A 6,000-nucleotide genomic window follows, 5' to 3' on the forward strand; every position below is an offset into this window, starting at 1 on the left:
AGACAAGTCCTTCCTCTGTGACTCCACCGACAAGAGAGCTCTGCGGAGCTTGGCTTGCTCTTCCCTGCTCTTGGCTGATTTTAATTCTCATTCTTTCATCTCAACTACCATACACATAAACGGAATATCCTTTCTCAGCTCCCCAAGACTTTCTAGAAAATCGCCAAATCTAAGAGCATCCTGGGGTGGGGGTGGGGGGGAGGGGGGGACCACTGACACACCCAGAATTTAGCACAGTGTCTGGCATATAATATGCTGGCAATAAACACTGAGTGGTGAATGAAAGACAGAATGAATAAGAGGGATTCGAGCCATGCTAATCTCATATAAACACTTTCCTCTCTCCTTCCCTCTCCTTCTGCATCTACCATGACTCATTTCCTTTTTCATCCATTCTAATTTCAAATATCAGGTCTGACCAGCACCTAGTAAAACAGCAGCCCTTAAAACTGTCCCTAAACCCAGTTACGGCTGACAGAGAGGTACGATTTGGAGATCAAGATCATCTGAGTAAACAGGGCTTTGCTTCTGCAGGTCATCTTCTGAGATGAATAATTTGTTTTGCTTCCTGACTCCCGCCCTTCGACCTGGCTTGAACCCAACTTAGGGGATGCAGGCATCAAAATGCAGCCATTCCTGGAGGCTCTTCGCTGAATTGGTAACAAGGAAAATTCATTTGCTAGGGGGATTTGACAGCCAGTGACAGACAGGACAAGGAGGTGGTCAGGGCTTTAGTTTGGCTGCACAGAGCTGATGCATAAAGGCATGTGCATGTGTGAGATTTAACGACGGCGGAGAACATTCAAGGCGTTGAAGTTTCCTCTGGCCCACCGCACTGACATCTATCACTGTAATAGCTACCGAGGAAGAAAAGTATGCTTCTCATTAATACCCTGAATTTGACCTTCCATTTGTCTTGATTTGAAGTTCAGTCCGAGCTGGGAATGCAACTGTGCCCATTAAAAGAGCAGAGAGGCCCTTTCCAAGGATCTACTTTTCCCATGGAGTCAGTCAGAAGTAACAGAATGGAAGTTGGGCCTGAGTCAGGCAGGGGGATAAGAAAAGGGCCCATTTCTGTTTGAGGGGTTCAAAAAAAGGAAACCATGAGATATTTTTCCAGCTAGAAACCAAAGTAACTTTCTTTTAAAAAAAAAAATCACTTATCCTTGGAGAAAGCGCGCGCGCGCACACACACACACACAAATGAAAACATAATAAAGATTCACCTAACAAGAAGAGTAAGAATACTGATAATATTATCTACCTAGCAATCTGATTAAAGATTGCAGAGAATTCTTGCAAGCAGAGAATTGTAGGTAATCAACATGTCAAAGTATTGTGTGAGAGGACCCAGTCTGTAATATCTCAGTGGATGGATGGCTCTATATTAGTGGTTCTCAACCTTCTTAACGCTGCAACTCTTTAATACAGTTGCTCATGTTTTGGTGACCCCCCCCATCATAAAATTATTGTTGATGCTATTCTATAACTGTAATTTTCCTACTGTTAGGGATCATTATGTAAATATCTGTGATTCCTGATGATCTTAGGTGACGCCTGTGAAAGGCTCGTTCGACACACACACCCCAAAGTGGTCTCGACCCACAGTTGAGAACCACCATTCTATAGGGTTCCCCAGGTCACTTTGAAAACCCCCAATATATCAGTAACGATCAGAGTGAAACAGTCACCCCAGTGACATTTGCCTTCATTCCAGGCATGCTCATAAGTCAGACAATATATTTGTTGTTGAGCAAACGAGCAGGACAAAGAAAGGAGGGATTTCATCTGCTTAAGCATAGAGGCCAGCACACTTTGACACACTCATGAAACAGTTCTCCTCAGCATGGGCGGGGGGAAGGGGGAGCAATGAAAAAAATGCTTGTTGTTTCTTGTATGAAGCTAAGCTGTCATATAAAAACTGTAATTCTGATTGTATACATTTTTTAAGTGGGCCATAAGACCAGTTTGATGCTACCTAGGATCAATTTACTTACCCAAATATATAGCACATCCCTAGACTTGCTCAGTATCTACTTAATTCTTTCCCCAAAGGTGTGGACTTGGAGCAATCATCCAGACATCTTAAAGTATATTTATTAAGCATTTACTTTAACTACAGCAGAGTGTGATATCATATGAAACATGCATTCTCTACTCCAGGGAGTTCCCTTAAAATATGGACAAATCCATGAAAAAACTAAGTTTAAAAGGCAAAGTAACAATAAGATCAATAGAATACCTAAGAAGAAATCTGAATGTGATCTGTGTTTCATCACACAGCTAAATGAATAGACCGTTCATAATAGCTCTATGAGAGAAAAGAGCTCATGGTGTATCTCTGTTATAACATAGCCATGCCCAGGGATGCTGTGGCTGGAGAGATGGTTCCACAGCTAAGAGTACTTCCTGCTCTTCCCGAGGACCTGAGATTGGTTCCCGGTACCTACATCAGACAACCCACAACTTTTTGTAACTTCAGCTGCAATGCTCTCTTTTTGCCTCTGTTGGCACACACATAGAGATAGATAGATAGATAGATAGATAGATAGATAGATAGATAATAGATAGATAATAGAGCGATGATAGATAGATAGATAGATAGAACAAAGAGAGAGAGAGAGAGAGAGAGAGAGAGAGAGAGAGAGAGAGAGAGAGAAACTTTAAAGGCCATCTGGGAAGATGGAGAGCGAGGAATTAATTGCCTCTCCTTCCTCTGAAGGCAACAACAGAGACTAAGTTACAGCCAAGAGGGAGTGTGTAGCTTGGCAGATGTTACAGATATGCAGAAGAAATGTTCCAGCCCAAGGGAATGATACAAACAAAATTAGGACTGGCTCAAATTCCAAAGGACTAGTAAATGAGCAAATATGGATGAAGCCTGGGGCCAGTGGACAGAGTGGGCTGAGGCCATGTTGGTGGGCTTCTTAGACAGTCCTTCCCTGAAAGGCTTCAGTGAGATCAGAAGGGTTCTCAGTTTCAGACATTTTTCAGAGTTTTGAGTATTTTCACATACAAATATACACACACACACACACACACACACACACACACACACACACACAAATATATATATAGATATATAGATATATTGATATCAGGGATGGGACCCAAGCCGAAAAAAGTCATGTGTGTTTCATATATCAGTCATTTTGTAGAATCCTGGGATTTTACCTGTGTTTTTCACTCTGACCCATCAAGGGGCCGTGTGTGGAATTTTCCACTTAATAGCGTTACGCTGGTGCTCAGAAAGTTCTGGCTCTGAGAGAATTTAAAGTTTCAGAGTTCTGGATTGGAGAACCTTGACTTGTCTCCTGTCAAGGTAAGTGAATGATGACCGAACATCTGGCGCCTCGACAAGAGCGTGATCTGATTGGTGTTTTACGGAGGGCACTGCAGCAGCCACGCACAAGATGTGTTGAAAAGGGAGGAGAGCAGAAGAAGGGCCCTGCGCAAATCCCCATGCCCAGCCACAGGCTGCCTTAGCAAAACCAGTTTCCATAGTCTCACTGTTTGGATTGTTGCTGATGCTGAAATCAAGCACTAGTGGACGCCGTTGTGATACACGCCTCACGCTCACTTATAGCAGAGAGTGTAGCGTTTGAACCTGTGCAGTTGTTGAAAACGGGAAGGTTAGACATAAACTGAGAGAAGAGGTCAAAGAGCATAATGGCTTAGCCCTATCATCCAGGCTCTTGAGGCAAAAGCAGGATTGCTAAGAGCTGAGGCCAGCCTGAGCTACGTGGCTCCGATAGTTTCCTTTATGATGTTACTCCATTAAAAAAAAATACCCTAACGGAAGCAACTTAAGGAAGAACTGGCCTGCAGTTGCAGAGGGGTTAACATCTATCATGGTGAGGGAAGGGTGACACCGGAGCATGAGGCTGTCGTGGGATCCAGACACAAAGAAGGAACAGGAAGTGGGTCGGGCTACAAAATCTCCAAACACTCGCTGATAGTACTTTCTCCCACAAGGCTCCACTTCCTAAAGGTTCTATAACCTTTCCAAACAGCACCACCAGGAAGGATCCGGGCGTTTAAACGCGTAATCCTGGGGAACCTTCTTGTAAAAAAAAACCATCATAGCAAAAGCCCTTTACGACCCGCCGTCCCCAAATAGACCCCAAAACAGAAAAATGTGGAGAAGGGCTGTTGGATCGCTGAGCTGATAAAGGTGTTTGCCTCCTAAGGCCTGAGTTTGATCCCTTGGACCCCCATGGTGAAATGCAATAACCAGCTACAAACTGTCCTCTGACCCGGAATGCACACGCGTACAAATAAATAAAAGTAATTAAATTTCCAAGTGAGGAGAGAGAATGTTTCTCGATAGAAACGATTCTCCGCTCCATGTTTTCCGTACAAACACAATGTCTTTCTTGGAAGAATGTTGCTATTCATCCCACCACACCCAACTGTGGCCAACATTTTATGTATACATTTCCAGCCTAGGGGAAGGAGAGGTTTAGAGTGGGTCTTCCTTGGAAAAAAAAGAAAAAGCAACTGGGATGGGGACAAAGTATGACCCAAAGCTTGCTTTATGGAGCCCTTTATAACTGCTTGGAATAGTAATTCCAGCTCTCTGGAAAAGCTTGTGCCAACTCTGTTTTTCTCATCTAAGTTGCTCCTAGACTGCTAATGATTTGGCCTACCAAGAAGATAGGGCTGGGGGACAAGTTACACGTCTGCTTAGTTAATATTTAATCTCTATCAAGGTTCATAGCTTCTTCCTGCGAGGCTTAGGAGGTACAGTAGAACTTGAGAGAGTCATTGAGGCTAATATAACGCTAAAGACATTTTTTGTCCTTTTTTTTTTTTTTTTTTTTTTTTACTGTTGAGGAATTATATAAATGTTAAAGTCATAGTGTTTTGGCTATTTGTATTTGGCAGCCTCGAAGAAAACATCGTTCCTATGATGATACACCATATTAAAATACAAGTGGTATAGGTGGAGAGGTTAATGTACAGCTTAGAATGCATGAAGGGCACTGTGCCAATTAGGGATTCGTTCAGCAGCAAATAAGACAAGGTCTGATGAGGGTGGTGATGATGTGCTACTGGTGCTTAGTAGTAGTTCTGATGGGGGCGGTAACTGTGGTTTCTAAACAGCATCTTTGTGGTCACACAGCATTTGGTCTTGGATAATAGGGGAGAGATAAGAGTCAGAGGAGACACAGACCTCTGATCTCCAACTTCTTAAGCTATCTCCATCTCTGATGCCTTCTTGCATAAGAAAATTTTATACGACCCTGGGTATATTAGAATATAAAATAGGTCTACAGATTAAATACATACTGATATTAAATAATAAAAAAACTTATTTTTTTAATTATATATGTAAATTTTATAATCATGTATTTTCAAATTATATGTTATATATAATTTCAGCATTTATTAAAGACTAAACTAAATTTTTTGCACAAAAAAAAGTATTGTCTAAAGCAATACAAAACAACTCAATGATATATTAATTGGGTGCTTAATGCTGAGGAATAACGGTAAGAAAATATTTAAACTCTTTTGTTTCCTGCAATTGAACCAGTATTTCTTTAAGAACAAAAATTTTGCCGATATAGTACAACCAGTGCACTCGTAATGTGAGATAGTCTGGAATCTGAGCCAAGGCATTTTAGGCAGCGTTCTTTGGTGTTACATGATGTGACTCTGCAAAATAAGTGTGGCTGAGTTCAGAACCAACTGTAAGGGTATTCCATGATTCAGCATTCATGAGTATTGCCAGAGATGCCTCACAGTTAATAGATGCCTGGTTTTGAACTAGATTTTTATATATATATATTTAATATATCATTTGTATATAATTTAATATATTTAATATTTATTATCCTATTATAAGTATAAATATATAAATATAATAGTAAACTATATATATATATATATATATATATATATATATATATATATATATATATATATATCCTCACATTCAGTTGGTCCCATGGTCACATAAGGAGCTGTAATCTATGATCTCAGAAGCTTTGGTCT

This window comes from Acomys minous, assembly GCF_964271855.1.
Source record: "Acomys minous genome assembly, chromosome: 9".
In the NCBI taxonomy this organism is placed as follows: domain Eukaryota; kingdom Metazoa; phylum Chordata; class Mammalia; order Rodentia; family Muridae; genus Acomys; species Acomys minous.